Genomic DNA, 13,875 nt, shown 5'->3' on the forward strand with positions numbered 1-13,875 from the left:
ATTAGTAGTGGGTCTTCCTTAAAGCATGAAGGAGAATCACAGAGAACATCAAGGTGCTGTGGATAAGGTGTTGTGGACTCTAATCTGGTGAACTGGGTTTGATTCCCCACTCCTCCACATGAAGCCTGCTGGGTGACCTTGGGTTGGTCACAGTTCTCTCAGAACTCTCCCCCACCAATCTCACTAGGTGTCCATTGTAAGGGCAATTTTAAGCTGCTTTGAGGAAAAGTATGGTATAAAAACCAACTCTTCCTTCTTCTTCTCTGTGTGCATTCGTTCTTTCTATATGAACCCAAAGCATAAATCATATTGTTGCAAAGGTGCCCTCAGTAGATGTCGTAATATTGTACCAGGGCAGCTGAAGGGAGGCAGTGAACAAAGCAATTACCGTTCCCGGCATGATTGTGTTTCACGAACAGTTTCTGTTCTGCCTGATAATTGTATTGTGGTGACCGGTCCCATATTCCTCAGGATGTTAATCAGATCTCTCTTCCTGAAGGGTGGTTTGCATAATGAGCCATTACAACCTTATGTCTGAAGTAATAAATATACAAATGCACACAAATATGTTGCCCCAATAATGAAATTAAGATTTTACAGCTTTGCATGTCATACATGTCACCCACAGAGGGATGTTATTAAATAATTCCAAGCATTGCTGAAACTTCCAAAATTGGTGATGATGGCGGTGGGGTGGGGGGAATCCTGCTAGAAATGGGGAAAAAATAATTGGGCAGTGGGATGGGAGGAAGATGGAGTGAATTGACACGGGAAAAAATACCAGTGATTCCCCCGTTAATTATATGCTAATGCACAAAGACAGTTCTAATAACTGCAATAGGAAAAGCACTCCCATTGCTTTAACACAGTATAATTGAGGAAATTATCATGATAATAATCTGGAACAATTAAGTTACAAATGACAGATAAAAACACTGAAGTTAAAAATACTATACGTATATGCAGCACATTTCTAGAAACTTCAGAATCTGCTAGATATGAAACACATTATTAGAAATTTCAGAATCATGTCAAGCTACTATCTGCTGAGGTCCTTTTAACTCAATATTATTTACTCTGGTGGTACTTCCCCAGCGTCTTGGTCAGAGAAAAAACTTTCCCAATGCCTTTTACTGAGATCTTTTACCTGCCAGAAACAGAACCTGTGGTACCACAGTGAGCCATGATTCCTCATTGAATTTTAATCCAGTATAGATGTGAAGTTGTACTGAAGTCCATCAGTGTCAATTAAATTCTTATCAATAGTCTGAATAACTCCCGGCAGCTGATGTTGAGTCCACTAATCTACTGCAGATTATCTTTACTCATGGGCATCATCTCAGCAGGACAAAGCAGCCACCGATTTGCTCCATCTATAAATCAATTAAATCCATCGGTTTGACAGAATCAATCAGTTTGACAGAATTAGCAAAAAACAATGGAGAAACAAGCACTGTATAATACAATTATTTTACAATATACAATGGCGTATCTAGGGTGGGACAGAAAGGGCAAATGACCCAAGTGCCATTTTCAAGAGTCACGTGAGGGGCACATGTGTTATTGCAACATGACTATCCCACTAGAAATCTTTCAGAAATCTCCAGCCTCATCTTCACAGAACTGCAATTTCTACAGTTCCCTCAGGAAGATGGAATTACCAGGAAGAATTTCAAGGCTGCAGTATAGACATTAAGGGCCCTTTGCAAGGCAAAGATGGGGAGGGTAGCCTTCTTTGCTTTCTGCCAATGCCATCCCTTTGAGACAAGATGCTCATGTAGAAAATCATGCTCATAGCAGTTGCCCTGAAACGAGTTTTATTCAGCATCCAACCAGGAGTCAGTTATATCCAGATTTCTTCCTCCATGCTGATCACATTCAGGGGCTCCCCGCTCCTCTGGTACACAAGAGGCATTTGGAGACAGAATTATGTGGACCAGATAAATCTTTTGCTCCATCCATCAAGCCATTGCTTATGAAGTTGAACTTCCCTCACAATATGCTAGGCCAAACAGATGGATGAGACGACATTCTTGTGAAAAAGTTAATGAGATGCAGGCCATTCCTCAAGGATGGGGGAAGCCATATGGGATGAAAGGGAAAGAAGCATGCTTTTTCATGGATGCTGTGCAGCAGTTTAATAGGAAGGGAGCTGCTTTCCAAAATCTACATATACAACATGATCCTTTCTAACTGATAATTAATCACATTTTATCCTGCTTTTCTTCCGAAATGGACATAGCTCTTCTCCTCATCCTATTGTATTCACATCACACAATCACCCCATGAGGTAGGTCAGTGGTGGCGAACCTGTGGCACTCCAGATGTTATGGACTACAATTCCCATCACCCCTGCCAGCATGGCCAATTGGCCGTGCTGGCAGGGGCTGGTGGGAATTGTAGTCCATAACATCTGGAGTGCCAAAGGTTCGCCACCACAGAGGTAGGTTAAGTGGAATGGCAGGGACTAACCCAAGGCCATCCTAGGTTTTAGGACTGAACAAGCGATTTGAAACCAGCTCTCCATGACCCCAATCCAGCACTCTAACCATTATATCATACTGGTACTAGAAAGCCTGGAAGCAGGTTACCTCACAAATATAAACCATACATTACTCACACTGTATCTATCTATCTATCTATCTATCTATCTATCTATCTATCTATCTATCTATCTATCTATCTATCTATCTATCTATCTATCTATCTATCTATCTATCTATCTATCTATCTATCTATAAATATATATATATATATATACACACACACACACACACACACACACACACACACACACACGCAGTAATATACAGAGTCGCAGTGAGGCTACAGATGAAACATTAAATCATACCAGTCTTAGAAAGCCTGGAAGCAAATTACCTCACAAATATAAACCATACATTACTCACATTGTATTTATATATACATGTGCAATAATATACATAGTCTCAGTGAGAAAGGCAGGCTACAGCTAAAATAAATAACATCAAAATATAGCCAAAGATTCAGTTCACTACCCGTCTTGCTCCTTCCCTCTGCTGAAGTCAAATGCTGAGGGCCAACAACTGAGAGTACAGCAGAGTTTATATATTGTTGGAAGTTTCACAGCTGGAATCAACTGGATGTTTTGGGTTTCCCAGGTTGTGTGACTGCAGTCTGGTTGTTTCTGCTCCTAACATTTTGCCTACATCTATGGCTGGCAACTGCAGAGATATGTCATGGATTACCAGACCACAGCCTGGAAAACCCACAACAGACAGCAGTTACTCCATTCAACACTATTTTTTTCTCAGAGTACAAGAGGTAGAAGAATCTACTGCATTTTCATGCTTCTCTGCCTTGAAAGCGCTCAGGGCAGTATACATAGATTATTTATTTGTTTAACATAATTTCATCCCTCCCTTTCTCCCAGGGTGGCATACATGCTTCTGACCTTCTCCACTGTACCCTCACAACACTGTAAGGTAGGTCAGGCTGAGAGATTGGCCTAAGGTCAATCTATGAACTTCATAGCAAGTGGGGACTGGTCCTCGTCCAGTACACTAACCACTACATGTCTCTGGTCCCCTCTTTATTCCAACAACTCTGTGTGACAAAACAAGGGTTGCCAGCTTCAGGTTAGGAAATATCTGAGATTTTGGGAGTGGAGCCTGAGGGGAGGATTTGGGAAGTGGACAGACTTCAGTGGGGTAAAATGCCTCAGAGTCCACCTTCTAAAGAACCTCTTCTCTCCAGGTGAACTGATTTCTATCCCCTTGAAATCAGCTGTAATAGTGGGAGATCTCTAGCTACCATCTGGACATTGGCAACTCACACAGGTAAGTAGTTCAAGGTCTCCTAATGGACATTTTGGCTGAACAGGGATTAGAATTTAGGTCTCCCCAGCTTTAGGCCACTAATGTAATCAGTGCATCAGAATTGGCTCCAGTGCTATGTGTTGAGTTAGCTCTTTGTTGTATTCATTCCTAGGTCCAGGAGGATCCTAGGCTGAAGTGAAATAGGTCCTCTATCCGCCCATCTGTGATGATAGCATGCAATGTTGCTAATCTGTAGCACGCATTGCATGGCAAATGATCTGAAACATCTACTTAATTTATAGCCTTCCTTCCTCACTGAGACCTGAGGCAGATTACAAAAGATCAAACAGCATAAGACACACTATAATAATGCAATGGGGCTAGAATTAATGAAATTAGTTTCCTGATTGCATTGTTTCCTATCTAAAGCAGAGTCCCTCGACTTCTTTGACCTGAAGAAACCTTCAGAGAGGGAGCGATGAACAACATCCCAAAATGGCTGCCACAGGAGGCGGTGTCAAATGCATTACCTCTCTCCGCACTTTGCAAAAGAATTGCAGAAAGGGAGTTAAGAGAAATGAAAGAGAGTTTGAGGTGGGAAGGAGAAAGAGAAGCGACAATAAAAGAGAAGGAAATCTTAAAGGGGGATAAAACCTTTAGCCCAGGTGTTTAGCCGTCTTCTCCTCCAGTGGCTGCAGCTGGTATTGCAGCCATGAAAACGTTTTTATTTGAATGAGGGCAGCCAATAACAGGCCCCGCCTTACAATGGCTCCACCTACTTTTTGAAAAGTTTAAGGAAGCCACCAGATGAATTGTGGTGGGCGACACCTGGGAACGCTGTCCTAACGGACTTTAAAGCGGGATCTCCGGCTTTCGTGAGTTTGGAGATTCTGAGATGGGCTGGTGGGCACAACCACAAGGCTGCTGTAGAAGGTGGGGCTACTCACAAATACACAGCGTAAATGCAGGGAAGAAGAAGAAATAAAACAAATACTGTGGTGGCAGCTGCTACTGAAATGACTTTTAAAAAAATCTGTTCAGCCAATCAGATCTCCAGTGACCAACTGGATGCAGTGCCAGGCAAAAGAACCATCTGGACTGGAGAAACACAGTGGTCTTGAGAAAACCAACGAAAGGCATGCTGGTCTCTGCCACCAGCCACAGGACAAAAGGCCGAATGATAGTTCTGCCTCCTCCATCCATTACTGAAGGGAGATTAGCTCAGTGGCGTAGTGGTTAAGAGCAGGTGCATTCTAATCTGGAGGAACCGGGTTTGATTCTCCGCTCTGCCGCTTGAGTTGTGGAGGCTTATCTGGGGAATTCAGATTAGCCTGTGCACTCCCACACACGCCAGCTGGGTGACCTTGGGCTAGTCACAGCTTTTTGGAGCTCTCTCAGCCCCACCCACCTCACAGGGTGTTTGTTGTGAGGGGGGAAGGGCAAGGAGATTCTAAGTCCCTTTGAGTTTCCTACAGGAGAGAAAGGGGGGATATAAATGCAAACTACTGCTACTACTCTCCTCCTCCTCCTCCTCTTCCTCCTTCTTCTTCTTCAACTTCAGCGCATGTTGGACACAAGTTCTTCTAAATAAATCTCCTTCTTTTTGCATCTTCCTTCTCTTTCCTTGGTGTATCTTACCTATGATGATGGAACAGAAGACAGTTGAACCATATGTTGTCCTGAGCCAATTAGAGAAGTTAAAAAAACATGACAGAGTAAAATGTAAATATTGACTTTATGTTCCTCAGCTCAGCCCCTTCACCGCAAACTTTTGGATTCTCCAGCCCATCTTCCCTAATGCAAGTGATCTTGTGAATAGCAAGTGCCTTTTGTCAAACTGTCCAGCAATGCATGCTCGCGAAAAGGGATAGGGTAGAGAATTGGCTAGAGGCACACATTCCCTGAGTCACACGCAACCCAAGACTGATAGGCACCCGGCAGATGCAAGCACATGAGCGTAGCTGGCGTCCCCATGGCAACAGCTGCAATGATAGTTTCGCGAAGTGACATCACAAATGGTGAATGGAGAGCCAGCAATATTTCCTAACTGGAGCGATCAGTGTCTATAACCGCACACATCAAAGGCAGAGCACAAAAGACAGGGAAACGTCCCAGAAAGCGGCTGTTGATGAGCGGTGCCCTGTCATCGGAAAAAGCCAGAAACAGATCCCGGGTAGCAGAAAACATAATTCTATTTCTGGAGAGCCAGCATGGTGTAATGGTTAAGAGCAGGTGCACTCTAATCTGGAGAGCTGGGTTTGATTCCCCCCTCTGCCACTTGAACTGTGGAGGCTTATCTGGTGAACCAGATTAGCTTGTGCACTCCAACACATGCCAGCTGGGTGGCCTTGGGTTAGTCACAGTTCTTCGGAGCTCTCTCAGCCCCGCCCACCTCACAGGGTGTTTGTTGTGGGGGGGGGGGGTGGAGGAAAAGGAGATTGCAAGCCCCTTTGAGTCTCCTTACAGAAGGGAAAGGGGGGATATAAATCCAAACTCTTCTCTTCAAACTCTTCTGGTTGCTTTCCCCCAAGGAAACCATCCATTCCTGCCACCTTCTCTCACACAAGTTGCCATCTATATATAGATGTGTTTTATCTTCTTTTTCCATGTGGCTGGACCAGGAAGATGAAACTTGGTCATTTGCTGTAATCCACAGCAGATATGAAGTCACCATATACTAAGCTGGACCACTGGTTGTCTAGTTTGGTTGGCAACAATTCTTCGGACTCTAGGGCAGAGAAAAATGAAGATGGAACCTAGACTGAGACTGTATTGTCGAAGGCTTTCACGACCGGAATCACTGGGGTGCTGTCTGGTTTCCGGGCTGTATGGCCGTGTTCTAGCAGCATTCTCTCCTGACGTTTCACCTGCATCTGTGGCTGGCATCTTCAGAGGATATGAAGATTCAGATCCTCTGAAGATGCCAGCCACAGATGCAGGCGAAACATCAGGAGAGAATGCTGCTAGAACATGGCCATACAGCCCGGAAACCAGACAGCACCCTAGACTGGGACTTTCTGCATCAAAAGTATGCTTTCTATTATTGCACATACATAGGAAACTGATTAATACAAAGGCAGGCTATCGGTCAGTCAAAACTAGCACCATCTGTGCTGACTGGTAATGGCTCTCCAGGGTCTTTTCCGGTTCTTGCTGCTTGAAACTGGGACCTTTTGCATGCAAAGCCTGCTCTTAAGCTACTGAATCAAGCAGAGGCGTAGCTCCAAGGGGATGGGGGGTGGGGTCCGTGATGCACTTGGGGCCCGCCTCTGTGGGGCGTGGTGGGGGCATGGTGGGGGCGGGGTGGGACAGGGGCGTTCCGGGGCGGGGGCGTGGCTACACCTCTGGAAGCGAGGCCCCTTTCTAAGTTAAATTCTCTATTTTAAAGCATTGCTATGGTGATTTTTGTCTGTCTTTTACAGAAGTACCATAGTGTGGGAACAGCAGATAATGGTCCCTGGGTCAAATGAATCTGCTCTCAGTTGTCAATCTAGGGGAATTGGAAGGAGGGGCTTTTAAAAAATTCTCCTAATTTTGAAAAAGGGCAAAAGATCTCCAGTGTCATTTTTCCAGCTCCATCCAATCCCCTCCTGTCCATTTATCTCCCTCCTCACCTGTTAGAAGACAAAGCAAAGTAAAAACTAAGCATATATGATGCTCAGATTGCAATTGTAGAAATACTGATCATGGACGAAATCCTGTTGAAATCAGTGAATTCTGAGTGGACATAGCTAGGTTTGAGCTGCATGGTTTTAACGAGCATTAAAAATGCAGGCAGACTCTCAATATAGTGCCCTGGGGTTTAAGTTTGCAAATATTATGCTGCCCTGATCCAGATGGCCCAGTCTCATCAGATCTTGAAAGCTAAGTAAGATTGGCCCTGGTGAGTACTTGGATGGGAGACCACGGAAATGCAGGGTTGCTATGCCACAGATGGACAATGGCAAGCCACCTGTGTTTCTTGCCTTGAAAACCCTATGTGGTTGTCATATGTCTGCTAAGCCTTGATGCACTTTCCACCACTTTCTACCAACTACAATGACTGATATCCTGCAGATGGGACTGGTCTGATCCTCTGGCTACATCAAAACCAAGGTTGCCAGACGCAGCCCAACTGTCTTGCCACTCTCTTTATCAGCTCTACAATTGTTAACAGAGAAATGCAGCCCCAGATTCTCCTAGGACCTAGTCCACTTCATTCTTTGGTCCCATTGTTCATCTTCTCTTCCCACCTGCATTATTAATGTTGGGGGGAAGCTGTTTGGAATCATCTTCAGTTCACTTCCATTCCTATCTCCAATCTGCCCATCGATGGAAATATGGATAAGATGACATTTTCAAATGAAAGAACACCCAAGAATCGCCAAGATGCTTCTGGAGGAATTCCTGCTCCTGGCCGTAATTCAGACTCAATGACCCTCAAGGTGGTTTTCAGCTGCTGTTCTGCCATTCTGGGATACTGACAGTGTGCTTCATCATGTGTAAGATGTATCTGAACAAATGGCCCAGAACAAAGTGGAGCAAGCCAGACAGACATTGAGGACAAAGTGAATTTTACACTCTCTTGTGTGGCCAATGATCCAGAGAACTGTTTTCCCTTGGTGGAAGAAGGTGGGAGGGATTTTTAAAAAATTCAAATCCTTATCCTTATTTCAACGTTTACTTAACAAGTGATTTAGGCCTGGAAGGATTAACTGTAACCAGTTTAGGGCGAAATCTCTCTCTGTTTTCTTTTGGTGCAAATTGGAAACACTGATAAATATTTCATGGGGAAATTCACAAATTAGGTGACAGGAACACAATAGATCATCAACACCCCCCCCCCCCTTTATTCCAGAGGGCAGACTTTTGGATTGATGAGGCCTCTCCCTGAACCAGACAGTGGCTCATCTTAGCTCATTTGGAAACCGCAGGGGGTGGGGGGAGGGAAGCAATCCACTGGCCGTGTCTCCCTTTCTCATCTGATCTTGTACACTGTTGTTTCGCCTGCATTTGGAAGCAATATCAAAAGACCTCTTTGAACTTCAAGAAGCAAAAGCTGGATGTTTGATATCCTTTTTTAAAAAAAATTCTGGCACTTTTAACATCAAGATTCTATTGGTACAAGCAGAGATCAGTATTCGAAGGGCCGCGCCATGCCAGGAGGAAAAAAATGTTCTTTCTCTTGAACAGAGGTTTAACGTGCAGAAATGGGCAGATGAAGCTTTTCACGGCAAGGGAGCGGAGTAACATCCCCTGATGACGGCTTGCAGATCAAACTGATCTTAAAGAGATAACTAGAGGGACCATTTTAAATATTGGGGATCCCAGTGTGTGGCTGTGTGTGTACTACTTTCCCTGTGTACACTACATTCCCCTTCACACACAATAAATACAGAATATCCACAGCACGAGCCTGTGCAGAGTTCAGTCTAAGACCAACTCACTCCACTCTTGCATCAGACTCTCCCGGCAGCTTCCTAAAACTGTGAAAGTGTGACTTTTTCCTCTGCCTTCTCAGGGACAGCGAAGGACAGCAGCGTGCGTCTAGCTTTCTTTGGGTTTTCCCACTCCCCCCCTTCCCATTTCCCTGCTCACACAACAACAGTGCTGCCCACTCTTCAGACCAGGAGGATCAGAGGGGCTTCTCTTTTTTTCATTTAACACTATAACAATAGACCATAAAACACCCTGTTTTTTTTAGAAAAAGGCAGCAGGCAACTTCCCCAAATGACGGCTGCAGAAACAACAGGGGGGCAGGCAAAATGTCAGCTCTGCTTAGTTGTCCTTACCCTTTGCAAAGTGCACAGAAAAACATGGGAAGACCCCACTGCATGCATAATGGGCATCTGAAATTAGGGGCTTAGATAGGGCAGACTCTGCATAGGGTTACTAACAGTCTGTCAACCCCATATCAAACTCCCCATCAGTAAAGATCAATATCTGAGACTCCGCCCTGGGTACCCTCAGCCTCTGAAGTGAGATGGACAATAACCAACAACAGGGACTTTTCTGAGATGGCACCTCAGCTGGGGAACACTCCCACACAGCAGCTTGCTGCGCTCAATCTTTTAGACATCAGGTGAAAATGCCTTGTATTTGCCCAGCGTCCTTTTAATTTGGGGAAGAGGGTCTTCAAACACTGTTTAAGAAGAAGTTGCTTTTATTGCTGAACAAGTTTTTAATTAGTTTGTCAAATTTCCTGGAGCTGTTTTATTTGGCTATGCATTTTATTGTTGTCTGGGGTTTTTTGTTCAGATTTTTTTTTTTGCCATATTTATGCCTTGAAATTTTGCTGCTGTCTTTAAACATTGCCTCTGTTTTAATCCTGTTGTTTTAATTCTGCTGCTATTTTAATCTTGCTGATGCTGTTTTACGAATAATATTGCATATTGTTTTATTAGGTGCTTAAAATGAATTTTAAAGTCATTTAGTGGCTATTGAATTTCTACTGTATGCTGCCTCGGGCATTTTTATACAAAGGCAGCAAACCAACCACCTGAATATATAGATAAGTGAATGAACGTCTAACCAGCACTGCAATAAAGCATCCTGCTCTCCTATCTCCTGAACCCCCTCCCACCAACAATCCCCACCTGCCTTTAGATCTTGTGTGCTGCTGTGTAGTAAAACTTCCAAGTGGTAGAAATATTCATAAACATTCCACAACAACTCAGCAACCGGGACAGCGGCTAGGAAAGGTTTGTTTCAATCTATCTTTCATAGCCTAGCCAGAACAATAAACGTTTAGAAAACATGCATTCACTTTCTTTTCTTCCCCACAATTTTCAAAATTATCTGACTTGTTGGGGGTGGGATCAGCAAAACGAAAACTTTTATGCAAGTCAGATGTTGTTCCTTTGTAGCTTGCCCTACTATATCAACAGCTGCATCCCCTGTTTTGCAAGTGTAACAGGTCTATCCTGCTGCACCACTTGTCAGTTGCAATTCCCATGATAAAAGTGTCACATGGCTGCTTGCATGCAGGAGTGTTACTTAACAATTAGGGCACAACCATAGAGGATCTGGCACCAATGCAAGACATTCGTCTTCGGACTCTTGTCCTTTTAAGGGCTGCTCAAAAGGCAGGAATCCAACAGGGGAAGCTTTTCCCAGCATGGAGATTTTTTAAACGGAGTACATCAAGTGAATCCTACATATTAATCCCGTGTCTGTATGCCTATTTTCACATGAGTGGGTCCCATTGAACTCAAACCAGATTTTCAAGGCAATTCTAAGCAAAGGTATACATTTCTAAGTCTTTAGCAGACTAGGAATAATATAACTCTGTTTAGGACTTAACTGAACACACATCCACAGACCTGGACAGTGGTGTATGGCCCTAGGAACAGGGGGTACCCTCTGTCCCCAGGTGCCACTGAAACCCGAGGACACCACCCTCTCAAGCCTCGCCCCCTCTCCGACTCCCAGCCAGCAGCCCGCAGTCCCTTCTGCACTCCCCTCTGGGGAGAGCAGAAGCAACTGAGGCTCTGGCCTCATCTCCTTTGCTTTTATAAGCATGGGGGTGGGATCATTCCCCAAGGGGCAGAGCCCCGCCCCGTGTTTATAAAAGCAAAGGAGACAAGAGTGGAGCCTCAGTTGCTTCTGCTCTCCCCAGAGAGCAGGGCAGAAGGGATTGCCGGCTGCTGACTGGGAGCCAGGAGGAAGGAGGGGGCACCCCCCTGAGCCGCGTCCCCCTGAGCGTAGGGGGGCACCCAGAGAACAGCTGTCTCCGGGCACCATTTTCCCACCATACACCTCTGGGCTTGGGCTGTATAAGCATCTTGCCCTTTCACACTGGAGTTATTAGGAATCATTTGCCTTCAACAGGTTGATGGTTTGCAGCATTTCCACTGTGTACTGCAAAGGTCTGGGCAGTCCTGCGGGGACTCTGAGCTTGCACTAAACATGGGCTCAGTTTAAACCTTGTCGTGAAATAGATCTGTTTTGGAAAAAGCCCTCCACGAACCCTACTATGAAGAAAACTTCTACCCAGTATTCAATCTGCCATTGTTAGGCAAGGTGTTAAGAATTGGTTATTGCTACTCAGCTACAGGGCTTAGCCCCCAGAGAATCTGAAGGACCATCTCCTCCCATACATTCCTGCCCAGGAATTAAGACTGAAGGGGGATGCCCTCCTGACTGACCCAATTGAAGAGGCTCATTTGGTGGGTACATAAGAAAGGGCTTTTTCTGCATCAGGCCCACAATTATGGAACTCCTTCCCCAGGGAGGTGCACCTGCTCCTCTCATTGTTGATCTTCAGGAGGCAATTTCGGCAGTTTCCGCGCAGCAAAATTATACTTGTGCACCACCGTTTTTTTAAAAATTGGGTCTATTTCATCCCAGGGCATCTGTCTGCACAGCTGTTCGCTTTTTGAAGGAATCCATTGAAAACCGGGATGAAATACTCCAATTTCTTTCAAACAAACCCAGGACTTCTGTATTTGCTTCGGAACCATCCATGAGCATGCCCGGTGTCCCGCGTTCTGATTAGCTGTTGTTTTTTGAGTGGCAGCTTGAACGAACATCAGGCAGGGAGATCAGGCAGCTGGGCGGGAAAAATAAACCGCTCCCACTCCCAATTAGTTTTTGCATGGTAGCAGACACAAGTAGGGTCAAACTGGGATTTTTTAAAAGTACCTCCAAACTGGCGATTTTTGAAAATCACAGGATAAGGGAAATATCACAGGGCAACACCAGGGCAGGGGCCGCTTTAGCACTGGGAACTGTGCAGAATTCTCGGCTGCACAGGGATATTTTTCTTGCTCAACCCAGGATATTTTGACCATGTGGAAACAGTCAAAGACAGTTTTATTTAGGACTTCATTTGATTGAGTTAGGTTTTACTATTGGCAATCCTAATTGGAGTTTCTAAATTGTGACTTTTAATGGGTTTTATTGTTGTTGTTTTTGTTGTGTATTTTTGTAATGTTTTACTTATATTGTAGACTGTCTTGAGTGCTGCAGGGAAGAAAGGTAGCTAACAGATGTTTTGAATAAACAAGTAAATGGTGTCTGCCAAGGAATCTAGGAAATAATAGTTTGGTGAAGATGCTGCTCTTTTATTTGAAAGCCAGTGTGGTGTAGTGGTTAAGAGCAGTGGACTCTAATCTGGAGATCTGGGTTTGATTCCCCACTCCTACACTTGAGTGGCAGGCTCTTATCTAGTAAACTGAATGTGTTTTCCCGCTCTTCCACAGGAAGCCAGCTGGGTGACCTTTGGCTAATCACAGTCCTCTCAGAACTTTCTCAGCCCCACCTACCTCACAAGGTATCTGTTGTGGGGAGAGGAAGGGAAAGGAGTTTGTAAGCTGTTTTGGGACTCCATACAGTTGAAAAAAGCAGGGGTTAAATCCAAACTCTTCTAGTTTCGCATCTCACTTTTTGATCAGTCCTTCAAACAGCTTTTTAAAATTCATAAAAATATTATTTAAAAACTTAGGGCAATGGTTCATAAACTTCATGCAGTGAGACTCATGCTGAAGTTCTTCTACCTTGCACAACCCATTTGCCAAAAATAACTCCATGGTAATTACCTCTCTCCAAAATAAGATGCTGGAACCTCCCAACAGTTACGGTAACTCTGAACAAGTCTATGTCCTGTTTCATTTTGACTGTTAAAAATACACAGTCTTATAGAGTGACAGGCAGCATTTCACTGTCATTATAAAAAGGAAAGCCCAAACTTACTGTCAAGCCTCCTAGAGCCTCTTCCTGCAGCTTATTCTATTCCACCTCCCTCCCTCCTGGCCTCTAAACTAACCTGCAAGAAAGTAGTGACCCACTTTGGGATCCTGACCCACAATTTGTGACCCCACTGCCTTTGGGCAACCGGATGAAAAACAGTATGGTATAATGTTGTTATGCACACCCTATTTTTCAACGCAGTAAGAAGCTCCAGGGACAGCACTTAACTGCGTTGATCCCTTTTGGAGGAGAGATGGAATTTTAGAGCCTTTTGGAGCATTTGCTTTTTTTCTTTTTTTTTACAAATATATAAGCAGCACACAGATGAAGACAAACAAGCCTAAATAACAACAATCAGGTCTTCAGAGCCTTATTCAGAACCATTATATATTTTTTAGATTTGTTCCCC

The sequence above is a fragment of the Sphaerodactylus townsendi genome, linkage group LG12, assembly GCF_021028975.2.
Source record: "Sphaerodactylus townsendi isolate TG3544 linkage group LG12, MPM_Stown_v2.3, whole genome shotgun sequence".
Classification (NCBI taxonomy): Eukaryota; Metazoa; Chordata; class Lepidosauria; order Squamata; family Sphaerodactylidae; genus Sphaerodactylus; species Sphaerodactylus townsendi.